The 26,666-nt window shown below is 47.2% G+C and overlaps 1 non-coding gene across 1 annotated transcript; it reads right to left on the bottom strand.

Annotated features, from left to right (window-relative positions):
- Positions 1–21,891: 21,891 nt before the first annotated feature.
- Trnat-ugu (transfer RNA threonine (anticodon UGU)) lies at positions 21,892–21,966 on the bottom strand. The gene has a single exon. It is a non-coding gene; the product is annotated as a tRNA-Thr (tRNA).
- Positions 21,967–26,666: the final 4,700 nt, after the last annotated feature.

Raw genomic sequence — 26,666 nt, 5'->3', positions numbered from 1 at the left:
TCCGTGTGCCACAAAGTGTGATCTCAAGATTATGGGAACGATTCCAGCAGACAGGAAACGTGTCCAGGCGCTACAGTACGAGACGTTCACAGTGTACAACACCACAAGAAGACCGGTATCTCACCATCAGTGCCCGCAGACGCCACGGAGTGCTGCAGGTAGCCTTGCCCGAGACCTTATCGAAGCCACTGGAACAGTTGTCTCCAGACACACAGTCTACAGACGACTGAACAGACATGATTTATTCGCCCGGAGACCTGCAAGATGCATTCCACTGACCCCTGATCACAGGAGAGCCCGTAAAGCCTGGTGTCAAGAACACAGTGCATCATGATTGGAACAGTGGTCCCGGGTTATGTTCACGGACGAGTCCAGGTATAGTCTGAACAGTGATTCTCGCCGGGTTTTCATCTGGCTGAACCAGGAACAAGATACCAACCCCTTGATGTCCTTCAAAGTGACTTGTATGGAGGTCGTGGTTTGATGGTGTGGGGTAGGGTGGGATTATGATTGGTGCGCGTACACCCCTGCATGTCTTTGACCGAGGAACTGTAACAGGTCAGGTGTATCGGAACGTCATTCTTCACCAGTATGTATGCGTTTTCAGGGGTGCAGTGGGTCCCACCTTCCTCCTGGTGGATTATGACGCACGGCCCCACCGAGTATGCCATCGTGGAGGAGTACTTCGAAACAGAAGATATCAGGCGAATGGAGTGGCCTGCAAGTTCTCCAGACCTAAACCTCATCGAGCATGTCAGGGATGCTCTCGGTCGACGTATCACTGCACGTCTTCAAACCCCTACGACACTTGAGGAGTTCCGACAGGCACTGGTGCAAGAATGGGAGGCTATACCCCAGCAGCTGCTCGACCACCAGATCCAGAGTATGCCAACCCTTTCTGCGGCCTGTGTACGTGTGCATGTTGATCATATCCCATATTGTTGTCGGGGTACATGGGCAGGAAACACTGGCGTTTTGTAGCACGGTTTTCTCAACTTATCACCAATACCGTGGACTTATAGATCTGTATCGTGTGTATTACCTATGTGCATATGCCATCAGCGACAGTTTTGAGTAGTGCCGCGTTGTGTGGCACCACATTCTGCAATTATCCTTAATTTATGAGCATGAGTGTAGTATTATGTCCGTAAATTCTAATCAGCTGAGAGACTAAGGAACGCAGGCCTTTTGCATGGTCTGCGAAAACAGCCGATGTCACATTTACCTTCACTAGACTAGAGTCTGGTAAGGGCATTTGGTCTACTATTGCTAAACTGCAATTTGGATTGTGGTTTGTGGATATGTGATGCAAAATTGAAAATCAAACTACGGGACTTAACTTCTTGGGTCATCAGTCCCCTAGAAGTTAGAACCACTTAAATCTAACTAACCTAAGGACACCACACGCATCCATGCCCGAGGCAGGATTCGAACCTGCGACCGTGGCAGTCGCGCGGCTCCAGACTGTAGCGCCTAGAACCGCTCGGTCACTCCGGCCGGCCCCGATAATTCGACCGTGCAATAGCGCGCACGAAACATTCCCCTCTGGACTGCCTCTGGTGCACTCCATGACCTCGCCAGGGGGTTGTGAACCCCAAATGCGCACATTATGGCGATTCACTACTCCACTGACAAAAACGGTCGCTTCGTCGGAAAAGGCAATTCGTCTGAGATAACCATCATCGTCCTCAATACGTGATAGCATTTCGACCGCAAAGTCATATCGACTGTTATTAGGCAACAAGGCCTGAACGAGTTGCACTTTGTATGCACGAAACAATAAACGTTTGTGTAAAATGTCATGCGGAGAGCTTTTTGGCATATGTAATTCACGTCAGGCCCTGCGCACCGATTTCTTCGGACTTCGCTGAAAAAACTGCCTTACAGCTTCCACCCTGTGTGCTGAGGTTGAAATGGTTCAAATGGCTATGAGCACTATGGGAATTAACTTCTGAGGTCATCAGTCCCCTAGAACTTAGAACTAGTTAAACCTAACTAACCTAAGGACGTCACAAACATCCATGCCCGAGGCAGGATTCGAGCCTGCGACCGTAGCGGTCGCGCGGTTCCAGACTGTAGCGCCTAGAACCGCTCGGCCACTTCGGCCGGCTTGTCTGCTGAGGTTCTTGGTCGACCAGACCTCGGAAGGTCAGCAACCGATCCTGTGTTCTTGAACTTCTTATACCAGGCTTTAATGCTCTGGACATCAGGTGGGTTCCTTCCAAAAGTTGTCTGGAAGTGTCTCTGCACTGTGGTTGGTGATCGTGTCTCATGGTACCACAGGACACACTGTGCCTTCTCCTGATTGGTTAACATGGCTTCTTGGGCATCGCACCTCATCCACTACTTACGTACTGCGAACCTAAAACAGAAAAAAAAACTTTGATAGTTGTAAACAATTCGACACAAGTTTCATATTTGTATCTTACTTCTAGCCTGAGTTATCAGTTTATGTAATCAGGGAAATGATAATTAAATGGACACCCTAGGCGTTGATGTACTTCATTGGGGACATGTTGAAAATGTGTGCCCCGACCGGGACTCGGACCCGAGATCTCCTGCTTACATGGCAGACGCTCTATCCATCTGAGCCACCGTGAGCACAGAGGATAGCGCGTCTGCAGGGACTTATCCCTTACACGCTTCCCGGCCATTGACCTTGTTGTGCGAACGCACACGCTATGCCCGAACTCGTACGGGACTTGGTAGATTAATCTGCCACGAGTAATGAGTATGATGGGCAAACATCTATTAGGCGCACTACGAATGTAGTGGTGTGGACATGTTGGGAATGTGGATCTCATGGGGAGCGTGCAAGGGATAAGTCCCTGTAGACGTAGTATCCTCTGAGCCCACGGTGGCTCTGATGGATAGAGCGTCTGCCACGTAAGCAGGAGATCACGGGTTCGAGTCCCGGTCGGGCACACATTTTCAACATGTCCCCAATGAAGTACATCAACGCCTGTTTGCAGCTAGGGTGTCCATTTAATTATCATTTCATTTCTAGCAAAGCTGCATGGTCATCCACGGTAACTGTTCTTTCAGAAACAGATACTACCGCCATATGTAGTTAATCAGGGAAAGTCTTTTCGGACACCCTGTATTTTACATTGGAATGACGAAAGCAGTGGAATGCCTCCTAATATCGTCAGGTTGGTATCCAACCGCTGTCCCACGCGTCTCCAGCCACGTCTTCGACGTGGTTCCTATTGAGTGGAGTCGAATTCTATCCAGTGATGTGCCCCGCTTCGAACTGAGCCCCGATGTCCACTGAAGACGCCCAGACCAACCTGACTTCCGCCCGCCATGCGGCCCGATAACCATCACTGACGGTCTGGGGTGCCGTTTCTTTTCATAGAAGCACTCCTTCGATTGTCATCTGCAGCACCCTTACAGCGCAGCGGTACGTCGACCATGTTCTACGCCCTAGTTTGTTTCTCTTCATGGCAGTCAAGCACGCACTTACATTTCAGCAAGGTTCAAATGGTTCAAATGGCTCTGAGCACTATGCGACTTAACAGCTGAGATCATCAGTCCCCTAGAACTTAGAGCTACTTAAACCTAACTAACCTAAGGACATCACACACATCCATACCCGAGGCAGGATTCGAACCTGCGACCGTAGCGGTCTCGCGGTTCCAGACTGACGCGGCTAGTACCGCACGGCCACACCGGCCGGCCATTTCAGCAAGGCAATGCCCATCCACACACAGGGACAGTTGCTGTCCATGCATCAGCATGGCTTTAGAAAGCATCGCTCCTGTGAAACTTAACTCGCCCTTTTTTCACATGATATCTTGCGAACCATGTTTGTAGGGTATCAGACGGATGCCATATTCCTTGACTTCCGGAAAGCGTTTGACTCGGTGTCCCACTGCAGACTCCTAACTAAGGTACGAGCATATGGGATTGGTTCCCAAGTAGATGAGTGGCTCGAAGACTTCTTAAGTAATAGAACCCAGTACGTTGTCCTCGATGGTGAGTGTTCATCGGAGGTGAGGGTATCATCTGGAATGCCCCAGGGAAGTGTGGTAGGTCCGCTGTTGTTTTCTATCTACATAAATGATCTTTTGGATAGGGTGGCGCCGGCCGGAGTGGCCTTGCGGTTCTAGGCGCTACAGTCTGGAACCGAGCGACCGCTACGGTCGCAGGTTCGAATCCTGCCTCGGGCATGGATGTGTGTGATGTCCTTAGGTTAGTTAGGTTTAAATAGTTCTAAGTTCTAGGCGACTGATGACCTCAGAAGTTAAGTCGCATAGTGCTCAGAGCCATTTGATAGGGTGGATAGCAATGTGCGGCTGTTTGCTGATGATGCTGTGGTGTACGGGGAGGTGTCGTCGTTGAGTGACTGTAGGGGGTTACAAGATGACTTGGACAGGATTTGTGATTGGTGTAAAGAATGGCAGCTAATTCTAAATATAGATAAATGTAAATTAATTCAGATGAATAGGAAATTGATAAATTTACTTATCTAGGCAGTAAAATTACCAGGGATGGAAGGAGCAAGGCAGAAGTGATAAGTAGAATTGCTCAAGCAAAGGCTGCTTTTAACAAGAAGAAAAACATCTTAACATCTAAGAGCATCAGCCTTGAAATCAGGAAAAGATTTTTGAAATCATATGTGTGGAGTGTGGCATGCTGTGGGTGTGAAACATGGACTCTCGGGACAGAGGAAGACGAGAAGTTAAATTCTTTTGAAATGTGGTGCTATAGACGCATGCTCAAAATAAAATGTATCGACAAGATCACAAATGAAGTGGTTCTGGAAAGAGCAGGTGAGAAGAGAAGCTTCTGGAGTTTCATTGTTAAAAGAAGAGTGCAATTTACAGGCCATCTATTAAGACATAAAGGACTCCTGAACACAATCATAGAGGGATATGTTGAGGGAGAAAGACCAAGAGGAAGACCACGACTGAGGTACATGGATCAAATCGTGAAAGATGTGGGATGTAACACCTATAAAGAAATTAAGAGAAAAGCTGAAAGACGCACAGAATGCAGACAAGCTGCCATTGTAGCTGTTGCAAACCAATCCTTGGATTGACCACTACAGAAGAAGGAGAAGAAGAATAGGAAAAAGAAACCTGTAATGTTTGAATATTCCATTAGTAGTGTAGCGTCGATTAAGTATTTGCGCTTAACAGTGGGGAGCGATATGAAGTTGGACAAGCAGTTGTGGGGAAGGCGGATAGTCGTCTTCGGTTCGTTGGTAGAATTTTGGGAAGATGTGGTTCATCTTTAAAGGAGACCGCTTATAAAACACTAATACGACATATTCTTGAGTACTGCTCGAGCGTTTGGGATCCCTATCAGGTCGGATTGAGGGAGGACATAGAAGCAATTCAGAGGCGGGCTGCTAGATTTGTTACTAGTCGGTTTGATCATCACGCGAGTGTCACGGAAATGCTTCAGGAACTCGCGTGGGAGTCTCTAGAGGAAAGGAGGCGTTCTTTTCGTGAATCGCTACTGAGGAAATTTCGAGGACCAACATTTGAGGCTGACTGCAGTACAATTTTACTGCTGCCAACGTACATTTCGCGGAAAGACCGCAAAAATTAGAGATTAAGGCTCGTACAGAGGCATATAGGCAGTCATTTTTCCCTCGTTCTGTTTGGGAGTGGAACAGGGAGAGAAGATGCTAGTTGTGGTACGAGGTACCCTCCGCCACGCACCGTATGGTGGATTGTGGAGCATGTATGTAGATGTAGATGAAAACAGTTTCTACTGCTTGTCTTCGTGCCTGGAGAACCCTACTTTCGACAGCAAGGATGCCGGATCGCTTCCAAATTGAGAATGTTTAGAGGATTATGGGCAGGGCCCTGCAGCCAGCTCGGGATGTTGAGGATCTAACTCGCCACTTGGACAGAATTTGTCACGGTATCCCGCAGGATAGCCACCATCTCTGGCAATCGATGCCAAGTCGAGTAACTGCTGGCATAAGGGCCAGACATGGACCATCGCGTTACTGACTTCCTCGGTTTATGAAGCTCGTTCTCTGATTAAACCATCCAATTTTCTGAGATTGTGATCGTTTGTTTGTTTGTACATGTATGAGGTGCATTCAAGTTCTAAGGCCTCCGATTTTTTTTCTAATTAACTACTCACCCGAAATCGATGAAACTGGCGTTACTTCTCGACGTAATCGCCCTGCAGACGTACACATTTTTCACAACGCTGACGCCATGATTCCATGGTAGCGGCGAAGGCTTCTTTAGGAGTCTGTTTTGACCACTGGAAAATCGCTGAGGCAATAGCAGCACGGCTGGTGAAAGTGCGGCCACGGAGAGTGTCTTTCATTGTTGGAAAAAGCCAAAAGTCACTAGGAACCAAGTCAGGTGAGTAGGGAGCATGAGGAATCACTTCAAAGTTGTTATCACGAAGAAAGTGTTGCGTAACGTTAGCTCGATGTGCGGGTGCGTTGTCTTGGTGAAACAGCACACGCGCAGCCCTTCCCGGACGTTTTTGTTGCACTGCAGGAAGGAATTTGTTCTTCAAAATATTTTCGTAGGATGCATCTGTTACCGTAGTGCTCTTTGGAACGCAATGGGTAAGGATTACGCCCTCGCTGTCCCAGAACATGGACACCATCATTTTTTCAGCACTGGCGGTTACCCGAAATTTTTTTGTTGGCGGTGAATCTGTGTGCTTCCATTGAGCTGACTGGCGCTTTGTTTCTGGATTGAAAAATGGCATCCACGTCTCATCCATTGTCACAACCGACGAAAAGAAAGTCCCATTCGTGCTGTTGTTGCGCGTCAACATTGCTCGGCAACACGCCACATGGGCAGCCGTGTGGTCGTCCGTCAGCATTCGTGGCACCCACCTGGATGACACTTTTCGCATTTTCAGGTCGTCATGCAGGATTGCTTGCACAGAACCCACAGAAATGCCAACTCTGGAGGCTGTCTGTTCAACAGTCATTCGGCGATCCCCCAAAACAATTCTCTCCACTTTCTCGATCATGTCGTCAGACCGGCTTGTGCGAACCCGAGGTTGTTTCGGTTTGTTGTCACACGATATTCTGCCTTCATTAAACTGTCGCACCCACGAACGCACTTTCGACACATCCATAACTCCATCACCACATGTCTCCTTGAACTGTCGATGAATTTCAATTGGTTTCACACCACGCAAATTCAGAGAACGAATGATTGCACGCTGTTCAAGTAAGGAAAACGTCGTCATTTTAAGTATTTAAAACAGTTCTCATTCTCGCCGCTGGCGGTAAAATTCCATCTGCCGTACGGTGCTGCCATCTCTGGGACGTATTGACAATGAACGCGGCCTCATTTTAAAACAATGCGCATGTTTCTATCTCTTTCCAGTCCAAAGAAAAAATATCGGAGGCCTTAGAACTTGAATGCACCTCGTACATCACATCTACCGATTTCCGTACCATTCAGATAATTCTTCCGTGGTGTGTCCTAGAGTGTATATACTAAGTGTAGATATTGCGTTGTGAATTCCTCCTGTTATTATTTACCGCATGGCTTTACCAGTGCAAGTGCGGTATTGACAACGTAAATTTACATAACATAACATTTAAATACAAATATACATATACACACATACATAATAATATAAACAGAACAAACACCAGTCATTATTAAATCTGAGCGAAGTTGAAATATAATTACAGCTACATTCCGTCAAAAAGTTATGTCCAAATGAGATAGCCATTTAATGGCAGAAGGGCTGGCATCCACGAAGTCTCTCCAGTCACCACAGAATCTTCGTAGTGGCCAATCTTGCACTAGATGTTGTAATGTTTGTTCATCAGTTTCACCGTCACACATTGCGTTATCATTGGCGCCCCATTTGTACAGCATGGATTTAGTTCTCGCGTGTCCAGTTCTCGCACGGTGAAGCTGGCACCAGATCTTACGAGGAAGCTGTATTCCTGGGAGTTTTTGTCCGGGGTCCTCTAAATTGTGTCGGTTAATGTCACTATTGTTCCACTTGGTTTTCCAGGATTTGCGGCAGTCATAGGTATTTCCTTGGGCAAGTGTTCTGTCTTCCCATATTGGCGCTCTTGATTTAAGGCGATATCGACAGCGGTCAACTAGTACTTGGTGTATCGGTATTACTCTTGCCTTATCTGCATGATTTGTTTTTTGCCATTCCTCAATTGTTGCCTGCTGTCTACGGATTTCAGGCGGAGTGATGTTTGAGAGGACATGAAGTCATTCTGTAGGTGTTGACTTTAGTGTAAGTGGGACACGTGTGTAAACAACCTCCAAGATGGTGTCTCCCGGGCAACGGGCTGCGTCAGCAGCACGGCAGAAAGTTTACACAAACGGCGACCGAACTGGACGGAGAGTCCCTCGCGGTCAATAGCAGCAAGTGCATCCTCAGAGAAGAAACCGTCTGAGCGCTAAGACAATTAATATCGGACCATCAGTCCATATTATGTAGTTAAACATAGAAGGCATCAATCGCAGTAAATGTGAGCACGTAGGTAATATGGTTAAGGAATTCCTCCTGTAATTTCTATTTATTCTGCATTTCGGTAAAGAGTTTTCATCTCGCAGTGACCAGCGGCCTACAGACTGTAATTATAGACCTGAATGCGGCCGTCGGTGGAAGACTGCGGGTTCCCTTTAGGGGAATGCTACACAGCTCACCGAACCCGAGAAGTAAAACAGCGGGGGGATCAATAGTGCTGCCGGCGAAACGGAAGACGGCGAAAAACATAAAGTGCGCTAACAGTTACGACCGCTGACCCAAAGGGGAACCCCTCGCACAAGGAGGGAAAACGAGAAAATGGAGAGAAAGCAGGGAAACGAAGAATGAACGGGTCAGAGAGCATAGTAGTGATGCGGGAGCAGGGAGGAGAACTGGGATGCTGCTGACCAATGGCGCGCTAGCGTCCAGCTATCCTGGAGGGAGAGGGGAAGGCGAGTGGACACAGCCTGACCAGTGGAGTGGCCACTCGACACGTGCCGCGGGCGACGGCTGGAGGGGTGGTGGCGGGTGGGGGGGAGAGGCACCGGAGGAGGGGATGAGGGCCGGCAGGGTGGGGGCGGAGGGGAGGGGGCAGCAGACCGGACAGTCGGTGACCGCCGGCCGAGCATATTGACTGCCGCGGGCCTGGCGGGAAACAAAAAGCGAACGGCGCATGCGCAGTGGGGAGCCGCCGGCTCTCCGCCTGACCGCGCGGCGCGGCGCGCTCGGTCGATAGGTGTACGTGCGACGCGCCAGTCGACGCGCAGTATCGAGGTGAAACACCCCGCGTCAAGGGGACCGCCGCTTAAAGGGAAAGCCCGTCTGCGGGACACGTCCTGGGCCGCCCCGAGAACCACTGCACGGCAACCAGCCGCTTTTTGCGAGGTTTCGTTTGTAGGTCTTAGAATTAAAGTGGACCGAGTCCATCAAACTCAGTGTTGAGAGAAAGGTCTGGAAAGGTATTGCACTCCAATTAATCAACCATGGGTTTGAAATCGTTTTCTAGCTTTAGGTGTGGCTGGTAAGTGATTAAACAGACAATATGCTGCCTTCCCTATATTATTGGACGATGAACTCGACCACTTGATTCTAGTAGAACGTTGCCTACCTTGCGGCGTCTGCGGATGACAAAATTTCATTAATTATCTAATGACTTCTACCGGCAATAAAAATTCAGTTTTCTATATTTCACATATTTGTTCAATACTGTTAAAAAGTTAAAATGCTGTCGTAATCTACTACTACATCTACATCCACATACGAACCCTGCAAAGCTACTGAACGGTGCATGGTGGATGGTACTTTCTTCGACATTTCCTCCCCTATTCCATCCGCAAATACAGCAAGGGGAAAACGACTGTCTCACAGCCTCCACACAAGCTATGCTTCCGCGCTGCTTATCTTCATGGTGCTTACGGAAATGTAAGATGGCGACAGTAAAAACGCTCTGCTGTCACCCTCGAATGCCTGTTCTCTAAACCTGAGCAATATTGTCTTGTGGTAAGATCATCGTCCACCCCATAGGGATTTACATTTGAAGCATCTCCATAAAACATGCCTGCTGATCGAACCTACCCGTAACAAATTCAACAGCCCGCCTCTGAATTCCAAATGTTCAAATGCGTGTGAATTCTTAAGGGAGCAAACTGCAGAGGTCATCGGTCCCTAGACTTACACACCACTCAAACTAACTCATGCTATGAACAACACACACACCCATGCCCGAGGGAGGACTCGAACCTCCGGCGGAAGGGGCCGTGCAATCCGTGACATGGCGCCTCTAACCAGGCGGCCACCCCTCTTGGCAATTACTTAGATGTCTCCTTTTAATCCGACCTGATGGGGATCACAAACACTCGAAAAGTACTCAAGAATGAGGCGCACTAGCGTTCTATATGCCGTATCCTTTGTGGATGGGCTACACTTCCCCAAAAATTCTCGTAACAAAATAAAGTCGAACATTGGGCTTCCCTAGTACCGTCCTTGCGTGCTAATTCCATTCCATGTTGCGCTGCAACGTTACGTCTACATATTTAATGGAAGTGACGATGTCTAGCTGCTCCCTACTAATGCTGCATTCGAACGTTCCTGGACTGTTTTTCCTACTTGTCTGTATTAGCTTACATTGTTCAACATTTAGAGGAAGCTGCCGTTTATGACGTCAACTAGAATTTCGGTGTAAGCCGCCTTGTATAACCCAACACTTACTCAATGACGACGCCTTACCGCACACCACAGCTTCATCAGCAAACAGCCGTAAATTGCCGCTCGTCCTGTCCGTCACGTCATTATTTATACACTCCTGGAAATGGAAAAAAGAACACATTGACACCGGTGTGTCAGACCCACCATACTTGCTCCGGACACTGCGAGAGGGCTGTACAAGCAATGATCACACGCACGGCACAGCGGACACACCAGGAACCGCGGTGTTGGCCGTCGAATGGCGCTAGCTGCGCAGCATTTGTGCACCGCCGCCGTCAGTGTCAGCCAGTTTGCCGTGGCATACGGAGCTCCATCGCAGTCTTTAACACTGGTAGCATGCCGCGACAGCGTGGACGTGAACCGTATGTGCAGTTGACGGACTTTGAGCGAGGGCGTATAGTGGGCATGCGGGAGGCCGGGTGGACGTACCGCCGAATTGCTCAACACGTGGGGCGTGAGGTCTCCACAGTACATCGATGTTGTCGCCAGTGGTCGGCGGAAGGTGCACGTGCCCATCGACCTGGGACCGGACCGCAGCGACGCACGGATGCACGCCAAGACCGTAGGATCCTACGCAGTGCCGTAGGGGACCGCACCGCCACTTCCCAGCAAATTAGGGACACTGTTGCTCCTGGGGTATCGGCGAGGACCATTCGCAACCGTCTCCATGAAGCTGGGCTACGGTCCCGCACACCGTTAGGCCGTCTTCCGCTCACGCCCCAACATCGTGCAGCCCGCCTCCAGTGGTGTCGCGACAGGCGTGAATGGAGGGACGAATGGAGACGTGTCGTCTTCAGCGATGAGAGTCGCTTCTGCCTTGGTGCCAATGATGGTCGTATGCGTGTTTGGCGCCGTGCAGGTGAGCGCCACAATCAGGACTGCATACGACCGAGGCACACAGGGCCAACACCCGGCATCATGGTGTGGGGAGCGATCTCCTACACTGGCCGTACACCACTGGTGATCGTCGAGGGGACACTGAATAGTGCACGGTACATCCAAACCGTCATCGAACCCATCGTTCTACCATTCCTAGACCGGCAAGGGAACTTGCTGTTCCAACAGGACAATGCACGTCCGCATGTATCCCGTGCCACCCAACGTGCTCTAGAAGGTGTAAGTCAACTACCCTGGCCAGCAAGATCTCCGGATCTGTCCCCCATTGAGCATGTTTGAGACTGGATGAAGCGTCGTCTCACGCGGTCTGCACGCCCAGCACGAACGCTGGTCCAACTGAGGCGCCAGGTGGAAATGGCATGGCAAGCCGTTCCACAGGACTACATCCAGCATCTCTACGATCGTCTCCATGGGAGAATAGCAGCCTGCATTGCTGCGAAAGGTGGATATACACTGTACTAGTGCCGACATTGTGCATGCTCTGTTGCCTGTGTCTATGTGCCTGTGGTTCTGTCAGTGTGATCATGTGATGTATCTGACCCCAGGAATGTGTCAATAAAGTTTCCCCTTCCTGGGACAATGAATTCACGGTGTTCTTATTTCAATTTCCAGGAGCGTATACAGAATAAAAGCGGTCGTATCACGCTTCCCCGGGGCACTGCTGACCGTACGCTTGTCTCTGATGAACACTCGCCGTCAGGGAGCACATGCTGGGTTCTGTTACTCAAAACTCCTCGAGCCGTTCACGTATCTCGGAACGAAAACCGTACGGTCACACGTTCGTCAACACTTTGCAGTGGGACACGGTGTCAGACACTTTCCGGAAATCTAGGAACACGGAATGTGCCTCTTGCCCTCCATCCTCGATTTGTAGGATATGATGTGAGGAAAGGGCAAGATGAGTTTGTTATTAAGAGGTACAGATGTTTGGCACCGTGAAGTCAAGTATGACAGTTTGAAACTGCGTGTATCTCATGAAGGAGCGCTGCTGACGGGGCGCTAATCACACAGGCTGTACTCGTCCAGCAGTTGACAGTGAGAGCACTTCGCCTCTTCCGACAAACCTTACACATAATTTCAAACGTTTCCTATACTTTGTTTCGCTCACAGACGCATAAAACAATGAAAGGTAAACAGTTTATCATATACAGAATGTTTGTTTTTGCGACTTCAGCCATAAAAAGCTGAACGTGAAATATTTTCAACACATTAACTCTGTTGTATAGTAATCATAAGTTTGAAACTGTTTTCTAGAGCGGAATCCCTTCTTTAAAGAACTGGTGTGTGTGTGTAATGGGGAGGGGCGGCAGGGGAGAGGGAGAGGGGTGGAGCGGACTACTGTTACGCTACTGCTCTGAAGGATAACATTTGACAATGTACAGGACTCGGTTCACATTCCCTCTGAAGCGTTTAGGGAAGTATTAGTAGCCCCCTCCCCCCCCCACACACACACACACACAGCCCGACCTTTTAAAGAATTTCACTGCCACGTATAAAACACCCGTGTGACGCATCTCAGAACTCATGGCGTCTTATCTCGTGAACTATTTGTCGCCCTGTGATACAATTTTGCAGGTACGTTCAGTGGTATATGTGGGTACTGCCTGCAAAATCAGTTGTGAATACAGTTAGGAGTAAGGAAGGGATAAACTGAAACACCACACCTGACACTGAAGTCTTACTGCGTGACACCAAAAATGTAGTAAGCATTTAAAGTTTTTCCTTTCGTTATTTGGTGGCTGATGACTGTGAGAAAAGGTTTCGGACAGGGTTGAAATTACGTGTAAAATTTGTTTATACTCGGAAAGAGTGGATGAATATAAAAGCTTGAAAGGTCTCTGTTGGATTCCTTTCATGTTTAATTTCTTAAATCTGTTGCCATTTATGGAATAAATTCCTCTTCTAAATGTACTGTGGCGTTTCTGACTATCTGGGAGGAGACTGAGCAGTGGAACGTGTTACTGCTTATAAATTATTTATACAAAACCAACCTTCAATTGTGAAAAAAATAAATAACTCGCAGAAATGTTTGATACAGCTCTAAAAATGGTTCAAATGGCTCTAAGCACTATGGGACTTAACATCTTAGGTCATCAGTCCCCTAGAACTTAGATCTAATTAAACCTAAGTAACCTAAGGCCATCACACACATCCGAGCCCGAGGCAGGATTCGAACCTGCGACCGTAGCAGTCCCGCGGTTCCAGACTGCAGCGCCTAGAACCGCACGGCCACGACGGCCGGCTTGATACTGCTCTCAATGAATTATATCTTCAAGTTTTATTTACAAATGTTCAGCGTGGCTACCTTATGTAACACTACAAATATCCCATCTGTAATCAGTTTCCTGCCAAATGTTATGAAGTCTTGAAGAGTGTTAGCAGCTGCTTATGTTATCCGTTGCCGCAGCTCGTCAACTGCCGGCCTGGGTGGCCGAGAGGTTCTAGGCTCTACAGTCTGGAACCGCGCGACCATGACGGTCGCAGGTTCGAATCCTGCCTCGGGAATGGATGTGTGTGATGTCCTTAGGTTAGTTAGGTTTAAGTAGTTCTAAGTTCTAGGGGACTGATGACCTCAGAAATTAAGTCCCATAGTGCTCAGAGCCATTTCAACCATTTTGAAGCTCGTCGACTTTTCCCGGAAGGGGAGTAATAAACATGCTCGTCCTCAATGTAACCCCACATATAGAAGTCTAGTTGGTTAAATCAGCTGATGCTGGTGGCCAGGATTTGTTCCACCATGTCCAATACAAGTCGCTACATCCCTACGGAGATACATGACAACTTGATTATGGTAATGTGCTGGCGTGGCATTTTGCTGGAAAATACATTCTGTGCCCGTGGCCTGTTGTTACTGAGGCATTAGATAAAGTTCAAGCACGTCCAGGTAGGCCCTGCGATATGCCAGTTACAGTTGACTCGGGAAAAAAGGAAAGGTGAATAAATCTCTTTACAGCTTACAGCGCAAAAAAACCATTACTAGGGCGAGTCCCGCACATGTTCTTTTACGTGACGGGATTTCTGCTCACGCCCGTATCCGCACATTACGCCGATTCACTTCACCGCAAGTCTGGGCGATGGCTCCGTCAGTAAACACAATTTTATTGAGAAAACCATCATCAGTGTGCTTTTCGCTAAACATTTCTACGGACAACTCAGCTCGTTTTTCTACGTCCACACGGTACCACTAGGCGTATACAGTTCTAAGCTGCCACGTCTCGTTGATTTATCCGGACTACGAATGTAAGACGCTTGAGTGTTCAATTGCTGCATCAGAGACCGCTGTCTGACCCTGACCGGGATCCCATATGATGCACAGACAGCTGCGGTGAAACGATTGTACCAATTGACAGCAGTTTGTTTTTGAGATGGCGGCTTAGATACTTACTCTTGATTGTCGATCATCTATAGAAGCCGATTTCGACACTGCACATGCTCTGCACCGTTATATGACTCAATGACGACTGTTGGAATAACTCATTCGTGCATGCCAACTGGCGGGAACATTTGGAACTATGAGTCTTGTACGGGAATAAAAGCTGAAGATATCCTGTATTCAGTGCTGCATCAAACATTTCTATAACATATTATGGTTTTGATAATCAAAAGTGTTGTGTACATAGTTCCGCATTGTCAGCACGTACACAACTTTCCCACTAGAGCGGGCCCCACTAAGCACAACAGCGCAGGCGAAGCGCTCGTCCGTCTCCGCACTACGAGATGGCGCTGCCATAGAGACGGACCAAATTCTGCTTCCGCAGATCTGCGTATTAATACACTCGTGGAAATTGAAATAAGAACACCGTGAATTCATTGTCCCAGGAAGGGGAAACTTTATTGACACATTCCTGGGGTCAGATACATCACATGATCACACTGACAGAACCACAGGCACATAGACACAGGCAACAGAGCATGCACAATGTCGGCACTAGTACAGTGTATATCCACCTTTCGCAGCAATGCAGGCTGCTATTCTCCCATAGAGACGATCGTAGAGATGCTGTGGAACGGCTTGCCATGCCATTTCCACCTGGCGCCTCAGTTGGACCAGCGTTCGTGCTGCACGTGCAGACCGCGTGAGACGACGCTTCATCCAGTCCCAAACATGCTCAATGGGGGACAGATCCGGAGATCTTGCTGGCCAGGGTAGTTGACTTACACCTTCTAGAGCACGTTGGGTGGCTCGGGATACATGCGGACGTGCATTGTCCTGTTGGAACAGCAAGTTCACTTGCCGGTCTAGGAATGGTAGAACGATGGGTTCGATGACGGTTTGGATGTACCGTGCACTATTCAGTGTCCCCTCGACGATCACCAGTGGTGTACGGCCAGTGTAGGAGATCGCTCCCCACACCATGATGCCGGGTGTTGGCCCTGTGTGCCTCGGTCGTATGCAGTCCTGATTGTGGCGCTCACCTGCACGGCGCCAAACACGCATACGACCATCATTGGCACCAAGGCAGAAGCGACTCTCATCGCTGAAGACGACACGTCTCCATTCGTCCCTCCATTCACGCCTGTCGCGACACCACTGGAGGCGGGCTGCACGATGTTGGGGCGTGAGCGGAAGACGGCCTAACGGTGTGCGGGACCGTAGCCCAGCTTCATGGAGACGGTTGCGAATGGTCGTCGCCGATACCCCAGGAGCAACAGTGTCCCTAATTTGCTGGGAAGTGGCGGTGCGGTCCCCTACGGCACTGCGTAGGATCCTACGGTCTTGGCGTGCATCCGTGCGTCGCTGCGGTCCGGTCCCAGGTCGACGGGCACGTGCACCTTCCGCCGACCACTGGCGACAACATCGATGTACTGTGGAGACCTTACGCCCCACGTGTTCAGCAATTCGGCGGTACGTCCACCCGGCCTCCCGCATGCCCACTATACGCCCTCGCTCAAAGTCTGTCAACTGCACATACGGTTCACGTCCACGCTGTCGCGGCATGCTACCAGTGTTAAAGACTGCGATGGAGCTCCGTATGCCACGGCAAACTGGCTGACACTGACGGCGGCGGTGCACAAATGCTGCGCAGCTAGCGCCATTCGACGGCCAACACCGCGGTTCCTGGTGTGTCCGCTGTGCCGTGCGTGTGATCATTGCTTGTACAGCCCTCTCGCAGTGTCCGGAGCAAGTATGGTGGGTCTGACACACCGGTGTCAATGTGTTCTTTTTTCCATTTCCAGAAGTGTATGTAACGCAGCCAATGAGATTGCTACTAACATAGAACCTTTTCTCCTCGTGGATCACACTCGCGCAGTGATACCTAAACGCGCGAGGTATTATAACGCATGTACAGACCTCCGATTAGTCAGTCTGCATTTGTTTGCATTAGTCTGTACAAGTCTGTACGAGTTCTGCATTTGTCTGCACCAGTCTGTACTAGTCTATAGTCAAGTTTCAGTCTGCGCCTAATAAGATTACCATATTCCTGTACATAGTCATGAAGATAAATGTATAGACACCTTGTCAAGTATCAGAGATATGTGAGAATAAGATTAACGTATCAATACCAAGGGAACTTCAGATTGTCAATTGTAAATAGCATCCAGAACCAAGTTAAGTAATTTTTATGCTTGTTATTATTATTTTAATAAATGTGTGCGAAAATTAATCAAGTTCTGTTTAAAGTTGGTCACCGTCAATCTGCTACTCTAAGCGTGCAAGTGGCATTTCTATCGTCTGACCAAACGGCAGAAGATAAACACGCCACGATTAGACCACGAGACACATTGCTGACACTCGCCTACTTTGTTAGAGCGACAATCAAATAATCTGATGGTGTGTGTACTGACGGTCTTACAGTACGCACACCACAAAAAGTTACTTTTCTGGAGTTAACTTATAAACGCCCTGTAGTTAGGGTAATTTGCGCGTTGTGAGTCACAACGATCCAAGACGTATACAGAAACTTTGATACCTGACTTACTGTGTTGAACTTCCAACCTAAGGTTACTCTGAGGTGACATACGTCACCTCCTAGTACCGTGTCTGACCCTTTCGCTGGGAATAGTGCAGCGACTCGACGTGGCATGGACTCAACAAGTTGTTGGAAGTCCCCTGCAGAAATACTGAGCTATGCTGTCTCTAACTGTCCATAACAGCGAAAGTGTTCCCGGAGAAGGTTTTGTGCACCATTATGTCCCAATTATGTTCGATGGGATTCGTGTTGGGCGATCTGGGAGGCCAAATCACTATCTCTAATTTTCCAGAGTATTCTTCAAACCGGAGGAAGTTATTGTCTGTTCTACGAGATTATGGAATAGGAGGCAAACTTTTGCAAGTAATTAAAGGTCTTTACGTAGATAGTCAGGCAGCAGTTTGAATTGACGGTAAATTGAGTCCATGGTTCAGAGTAGTTTCAGGGGTAAGACAAGGCTGCAACCTGTCTCCAGTCTTGTTCATATTATTTATGGATCATATGTTGAAAACAATAGACTGGCTGGGTGAGATTAAGATATGTGAACACAAAATAAGCAGTCTCGCATATGCGGATGACTTAGTTGTGATGGCAGATTCGATTGAAAGTTTGCAAAGTAATATTTCAGAGTTAGATCAGAAATGTAAGGGCTATGGTATGAAGATTAGCATCTCCAAAACAAAAGTAATGTCAGTGGGAAACAGATATAAACGGATTGAGTGCCAAATAGGAGGAACAAAGTTACAACAGGTGGACGTTTTCAAGTACTTAGGATGCATATTCTCACAGGATGGCAACATAGTGAACGAATTGGAAGCGAGGTGTAGCAAAGCTAATGCAGTGAGCGCTCAGCTACGATCTACTCTCTTCTGCAAGAAGGAAGTCAGTACCAAGACTAAGTTTTCTGTGCACCGTTCAATCTTGTTACCAACTTTGTTGTATGGGAGCGAAAGCTGGGTGGATTCAGGTTACCTTAACAACAAGGTTGAGGTTACGGATATGAAAGTAGCTAGGATGATTGCAGGTACTAGTAGATGGGAACAATGGCAGGAGGGTGTCCACAATGAGGAAATCAAAGAAAAACTGGGAACGAACTCTATAGATGTAGCAGTCAGGGCGAACAGGCTTAGATGGTGGGGTCATGTTACACACATGGGAGAAGCAAGGTTACCCAAGAGACTCATGGGTTCAGCAGTAGAGGGTAGGAGGAGTCAGGGTAGACCAAGGAAAAGGTACCTGGATTCGGTTAAGAATGATTTGAAGTAATAGGCTTAACATCAGAAGAGGCACCAATGTTAGCACTGAATAGGGGATCATGAAGGAATTTTATAAGGGGGACTATGCTCCAGACTGAATGCTGAAAGGCATAATCAGTCTTAAATTATGATGATGATGATTCTTCAAACCACTCACGACCAGCTGTGTCCCAGTGGGTTGGAGTATTGTCATTCACAACAAAAGTGTTGGAATGACTCTGAGCACTATGGGACTTAACTTCTGGGGACATCAGTCCCCTAGAACTCAGGACCACTTAAACGTAACTAAGGACATCACACACATCCATGCGCGAGGCAAGATTCGAACATGCGACCGCAGCGGTCGCGCGGTTCTAGACTATAGCGCCTAGAACCGCTCGGCCACCCCAGCCGGCTCATTCACAACAGTTCCGTCATTCTTTGGTAACATGAAGTCGATGAATAACCATCTCCAGTCAGTGGTCCGTTCGGTTGGACCAGTGGAACCAGTCCATTCTATGTAAGCACAGTCCACACCATTATGGAGCCACCAAAGCCTTGCACAGAGCCTTGTTGACAACTTGGATCCATGGCTTTGTGGGGCCCGCGTCACACTCGAACCTACCGTCAGCTCTCATCTGACCAGGCCACGGTTTTCCGGTCGTCTGGGTACACCTATAAGGTTACGAGCTGCAGGCGATGTCGCGCTGTCAGCAAAGGCACTCGCGTCACTCGTCTCCTGCCATGGCCCATTAACGCCAAACTGCGCCGCCTTGTCCTAACAGATACCTTCGTCGTATGACCTACATTGATTTCTGCTGTTATTTCACGCAGTGTTGCTTGTCTGTTAGCACTGACAGATTTACGCAGGCGCTCTTTTGTGTTCGCAGAAGAGCCAACACTGTGTTACGAGTGGAGGCCGAAATGCACGCGTCTTAGCTCACGCAGGCTGGCGTGAGGAGGGAAGAACCATACTGACGTGAGGTCTGGAACATGACAAGGAATGAGAATTCAGAAAGCGGACGTAATTAGTTTCATACTTAAATTTAATCCATTAATGATGAACGTCGCTCTTGACGGTAAATGATTCACAATATTATCTGTTCAGAATACTTATGGTAACTGAATATGGCGCCTTGCTAGGTAGTAGCAAATGACGTAGCTGAAGGCTATGCTAAACTGTCGTCTCTGCAAATGAGAGCGTATGTAGACAGTGAACCATCGCCAGCAAAGTCGGCTGTACAACTGGGGCGAGTGCTAGGAAGTCTCTCTAGACTAGACCTGCCGTGTGGCGGCGCTCGGTCTGCAATCACTGATAGTGGCGACACGCGCGTCCGATGCTATTTACAATTGACAATCTGAAGTTCCCTTGGTATTGATACGTTAATCTTATACGCGCGTCCGTCGATTTAAAGGCTACCACCTAGCAAGTGTGGTGTCTGGCGGTGACACCACACGCTCTGCTCTCGGTTTTTAAGTGAAGGCTGTCAGCCATTGCTATGTCCGTGGTGAGAGGTAATGCCTGACGTTTCATATTCTTGACACTCTGGATCTCGGAATATTAAAATTCCCTGAAGATTTCCGAATTGGATGTCCCATGCGTCTACCTCCAATTACCAATCCGCGTTCAAAGTCTATTAATTCCCATCGTGCGGCCATAACCTCGTCGGAAACCTGAGTACAAATGACAGCTCCGCCAATGGACTGCCGTTTTATACCTTGTGTACGAGATACTACATCCGTATGCTGTGCATGCATGCCACTATTCCATGACCTTTGTCACCTCAGTGTATACCTATCAATGAGTAGATTATGACAGCATTTTAAATTCACTCAATAATTGTATGAAATACAAGAAATCAAATTGTCATCTCTGGAAACTCTTGCATTTTATGCAATCTGCATCTGGGACCGAGGAACGGGTGACATTTTTCGCGGTTTTAGTGATACAGATTTGACATAAGATGTATTGGTAAATATTCATTTCATATGGGGACAAACACGAATGAGTTTCTTATTATACTGTATAAACATACGCACATTTCATAATCTGAGTATTCCTAGAAGCTGTGCTTATAAAGCCTGTAATATTATTATACCTGTCACACCCGCGTACTGCCAGCTGGTGTGGCCGAGCGGTTCTAGGCGCTTCAGTCTAGAATCGTGCGACCGCTACGGTCGCAGGTTCGAATCCTGCCTCGGGCATGGCTGTGTGTGGTGTCCTTAGGTTAGTTAGGTTTAAGTAGTTCTAAGTTTTAGGGGACTGATGACTTCAGATGTTAAGTCCCGTTGTGCTCAGAGCCATTTGAACCAATTTGAACGCCCGCGTACTGAAGTGTTGCTTGTGGTTCTAGTCTTAAACAATATCATAATTATCATCTTGTTTCTGTTAAGTCTCAGAGCTGTATTCAACTACACTGGACCACTGTATATATATTTTGCTGACGTACAGAGAGTGAGGTGTTCCATATCGTGCACTTGCTGGACTTCGCGGTTCATTCATAATGTAAATCTCTATGCTCGCTTGCCAGGGTGTCTTCTAGTCTTCCTTCTCCTCTCTTTCCCAGATTACTCTCTCGAACGGAAGTACACAGTGCGTGGAAAATTGCTTCGAACTGAACATAAAGCGAAAGCCTTTTTCAAATCACAGACAACGTATATTTATCCAACCGACAGCCTGCCCCTGTGTGACCACTTCGCTGTTAGTTATGGAATTACCCTGCGAATGTTGGTTTATTCCTCTTTACTGAATTCACCATTGTAATCCAATCCCCTGGCACATAACTGTATTACTCCTTTTTACTAACTTATTCAGTTATACCGGAGATATCACTGCTGGGCAAGAATGAATGCGCAGCATTTTACTACCGTGTAGAACATTTTGAAGTTTCCTTTTAGTCCGGTGCACGAGTAAAAAATACAAGATGCTGTTCACAGTTATGTTTATGTCTTATCCCTCTTCGCCAAACTACTGAAACCCAAATACACAATTCACTGTTTATTTTTAAACCAAAATGATATAAGCTCACCGGACAAGTAATCAGTCATCCCAGTGAGTATGCACAGATGAATCGTTTAGCACCTACGGGCGCACTGCCTCTAAGTTAGAAGCATAAGGAAGTAATTAGAATTATATATTAATGCCTTTAGTTGCTGACGGACATTGATACATATCAACGGGGCATGTTGAAAATGTGTGCCCCGACCGGGACTCGAACCCGGGATCTCCTGCTTACATGGCAGACGCTCTATCCATCTGAGCCACCGGGGGCACAGAGGATAGTGCTACTGCAGGGACTATCTCGCGCACGCCTCCCGCGAGACCCACATTCTCACCTTATATGTCCACACACTACATTCGTAGTGTCCCTACCCAACACACTCATTATTCGTGGAAGACATTCTTACCAAGTCCCGTAAGAGTTCGGGTAATATGTGTGCATCCGCACAGAAGAAGAAGGTCATGCCCGGTATTGACAGAACTATATACTTATATGGATACGGTGTCTGTTCGTTCGGACATGTCCGAAAGAACAGACACCATTGATGACCTGCAGCCGTCTAGAACGAAATTAGAATTATATATTAATAACTTCATCTGCTGACGGGCGGTGAGATGTATGAAGTGATAACATAGTTGCCCCATTTATGAAAAAGAGACATGAAAACTTTTAAATTAGCACTAAATCTCCGTTTAGCCTTCTACGGTAAGTCTCTATATACGAGGGTTGGAAATTTAATTGTGGCAACTATTTATTTACAGCTCGTACAAAATAGATACGTGTTTCAAAGTTTTACTGACCTTCAAAGTAGTCACCAGCATTGTGTATAACCCGTTGCCAGCGATGTGGAAGTCGTAGGATACTCTTAGCAGTGCCAGTTGTGTTGACAGTTCGAGCGGCGCGGTCTATTGCCCGACGAATTTGTAGCAGTTCTGAAGCGAATGCCGTGAAGTGTTTCTTTCAGTTTAGAAATCGAGTTGAACTCACGAGGGCTTAAGTCAGGGGAGTGCAGTAAGTGGTACAGCACTTAGCAGCCCCATCAGTCAAACAAATCAGTAACAGCTTGCACTGCACGTGCTTGAGCATTATCTTGCAAAATGATGGTCAGGTCCCGCAGAAACTGTCATCACCTCTAAGCTGGTCGTAGATTGTGTTCCAGAAATGAACACCCGACCTGTATCCAGTGGGATGCCTTTGGCATCCATTAGAACCTTGACTTCGCTCCAGCCTCCAACGTCCAACAGTAGTACCTTCTCTGATTTCATCTTTTGAGCAGAATGGATTAGTGTTCCTCCACAGACATTCAGATATCTCATTGAAAGTGAAAGACATGGTCGGATGTCAATGTACCTTCGTACACTTGCACACTATCGGCTGATATGTAAATGACTGCAACTACAATTACAATTTATTTATACGGGGTGTTCAAAAAGTATCTCCGCAGTGCCGTATGATTGTTAGTCGCGCGTACCGAATGATTGTTCGCATACTCGGTTACTTCCCCTCAAGTGGGCACTCCCAACATTCTTCTGTTTCGTTTATCTCAGCTAGCGTCAGTAGTATCGTTGGTCTGTGTCGTTACGTGCTCCATAAGGCTACAGGAAGATCTTAATTTAAAATAAATTCCAAATCTTAATAACCCTCACGCGTAGAGGAAAAAGGTTATATTATCACAAGTCCTGGTGTCAATTTTGTAATCCTCCATAGAAAAAAAAAGGCCAGATTTTGAATCTATTAGAGGAAAAGGAATTTTAGATAGAAAAAAATAGTATACATAATGTTGAATAGTCAATTCGACTTGTCGTTGTGGTCTTCAGTCCTGAGACCGGTTTCATGCAGCTCTCCATGCTACCCTATCCTGTGCAAGCTTTTCATCTTCCAGTACTTACTGCAACCTACATCCTTCTGAATATGCTTAGAGCATTCATCTCTTGGTCTCCCTCTAGAATTTTTACCCTCCACTCTGCCCTCCAATGCTAAACTTGTGATCCCTTGATGCCCTATCAACGGTCCCTTCTTCTTGTCAAGTTGTGCCACAAACTCCTCTTCTCGCCAATTCTGTTCAATACCTCCTCATTAGTTATGTGATCTACCCATATAATCTTCAGCATTCTTCTGTAGCACCACATTTCGAAAGCTTCTATTCTCTTCTTGTACAAACTATTTATCGTCCATGTTTCACTTCCATACATGGCTACACTCCGTACAAATACTTTCAGAAACGACTTCCTGACACCTAAATCTATACCCGATGTTAACAAATTTTTCTTCTTCAGAACCGCTTTCCTTGCCATTGCCAGTCTACATTTTATATCCTCTCTACTTCGACCATCAACAGTTATTTTGCTCCCAAAATAGCAAAACTCCTTTACTACTTAAAGTGTGTCATTTCCTAATCTAATTCCCTCAGCATCACCCGATTTAATTCGACTACATTCCATTATCCTCGTTTTGCTTTGGTTGACGTTCATCTTATACCCTCCTTTCAAGACACTGACCATTCCGTTCAACTGCTCTTCCAAGTCCTTTGCTGTCTCTGACAGAATTACAATGTCATCGGCGAACCTCAAAGTTTTTTATTTTTTCTCCGTGGATTTTAATACCTACTCCGAATTTTTCTTTTGTTTCCTTCACTGCTTGCTCAATACACAGATTGAATAACATCGGGGAGAGGCTACAACCCTGTCTCACTCCCTTCCCAACCACTGCCTCCCTTACATGCCCCTCGACTCTTATAACTGCCATCTGGTTTCTGTACAAATTGTAAATAGCCTTTCGCTCCCTGTATTTTACCCCTACCACCTTCAGAATTTGAAAGAGAGTATTCCAGTCTACATTGTCAAAAGCTTTCTCTAAGTCTACAAATGCTAGGAACGTAGGTTTGCCTTTCCTTAATCTTTCTTCTAAGATAAGTCGTAGGGTCAGTATTGCCTCACGTGTTCCAATATTTCTACGGAATCCAAACTGATCTTCGCCGAGGTCGGCTTCTACCAGTTTTTCCATTCGTCTGTAAAGAATTCGTGTTAGTATTTTGCAGCTGTGACTTATTAAACTGATAGTTCGGTAATTTTCACATCTGTCAACACCTACTTTCTTTGGGATTGGAATTATTATATTCTTCTTGAAGTCTGAGGGTATTTCGCCAGTCTCATACATCTTGCTCACCAGATGGTAGAGTTTTGTCAGGACTGGCTCTCCCAAGGCCGTCAGTAGTTCTAATGGAATGTTGTCTACTTCTGGGGCCTTAAAGCATAATAATATTTTGGCAAACTCTGATTGCTTGTACAGTTAACTGTCTTGTAAGAGAGCAACCCAGCGGCCTTAGTCATGTGTAAATCGCGACACAGCATCTACGTGATAGCTATTGTCTACCTGTAAAATCCAGGATGGAATAATGACAATATTATGAAAAGGATAGACTGCCACTCATCATGCAGGAAAATCTGAGTCACAGACAGGTGCAACAAAAAGACAGTCCAACAAGTAAGCTTTCAGGGGAAAAGGTCTCCATCGGAGAATTAGACCCTCCACCCCACCCCCACCCCCTCTCACACACACACACACACACACATACACGCTCACACAGTCGCAGAGCACGCACACGTGACGACAGTCTGGCTGCCGAGGCCAACACTGCTTCTTCCATCGCGCACTGCTGCTTGCAGTCTTGGTCTTGGCAGCCAGACTGGCGTCGTGTGTGTGTGAGCTGCGACTGTGTGAGCGAGTGTGTGTGTGTGGGGGTGGGGAGGAGGGTCTAATTCCGATGAAGGCCTTTTTTCCAGAAAGCTTAATTGTTTGACAGTCTTTTCGTTGTGCCTGTCTGCGACTTAACATCTCCAGTATTGTTTACCTGGTCAGTCAGAGTTTGCTAGTTGAGCTATATGTTTGATATCGGTTTTAGCCTTCAACACTGTTTCTTTTCCTTACAGATACTTACAGATGCAATGAATGGCCAGTATATCAATTCATTCTACCCGAAAACATTAGAAGAGGGTATTACATGCACCACCTTTCAAAGTAACGTTCGTTCGTCTACTTTTCAAATATTCACAATATTCCCTGAATGGCTACGCTTTAACAAAGAACGTTGGGTCCATCTACATTAGGCAAGAATGAGTCTTCAAATAATCTTCATATAAAATCTCAAATTTGCAATGAGTTCATAATTAGATTTTAGTTCTTAAATACACTACTGGCCATTAAAATTGCTACACCAAGAAGAAATGCAGATGATAAACGGGTATTCACTGGACAAATATTTTATACTAGAACTGACATGTGGTTACATTCTCACGCAATTTGGGTGCATAGATCCTGAGAAATCAGTCCCCAGAACAACCACCTCTGGCCGTAATAACGGCCTTGATACGCCTGGGCGTTGAGAAAAACAGCTTGGATGGCGTGTACAGGTACAGCTGCCCATGCAGCTTCAACACGATACCACAGTTCATCAAGGGTAGTGACTGGCGTATTGTGACGAGCCAGTTCCTCGGCCACCATTTACCAGACGTTTTCAACTGGTGAGACATCTGGAGAATGTGCTGGCTAGGGCAGCTGTCGAACGTTTTCTGTATCCTGAAAGGCCCGTACAGGACCTGCAACATGCGGTCGTGCATTATCCTGCTAAAATGTAGGGTTTCGCAGGGAGCGAATGAAGGGTACAGCCACGGGTCGTAACACATCTGAATCGTAACGTCCACTGTTCAAAGTGCCATCAATGCCAACAAGAGGTGGCCGAGACGTGTAACCAATGGCACCCCGTACCATCACGCCAGGTGATACGCCAGTATGGCGATAACGAATACACGCTTCCAATGTGCGTTCACCGCGCTGTCACCAAACACGGATGCGACCATCATGATGCTGTAAACAGAACCTGCATTCATCCGAAAAAATGACGTTTTGCACCCAGTTTCGTCATTGAGTACACCATCGTAGGTGCTCCTGTCTGTGATGCAGCGTCAAGGGTA

Source organism: Schistocerca cancellata, chromosome 10, assembly GCF_023864275.1.
Source record: "Schistocerca cancellata isolate TAMUIC-IGC-003103 chromosome 10, iqSchCanc2.1, whole genome shotgun sequence".
NCBI classification, from domain to species: Eukaryota; Metazoa; Arthropoda; class Insecta; order Orthoptera; family Acrididae; genus Schistocerca; species Schistocerca cancellata.
This window is presented reverse-complemented; position numbering and strand designations above follow the sequence as displayed.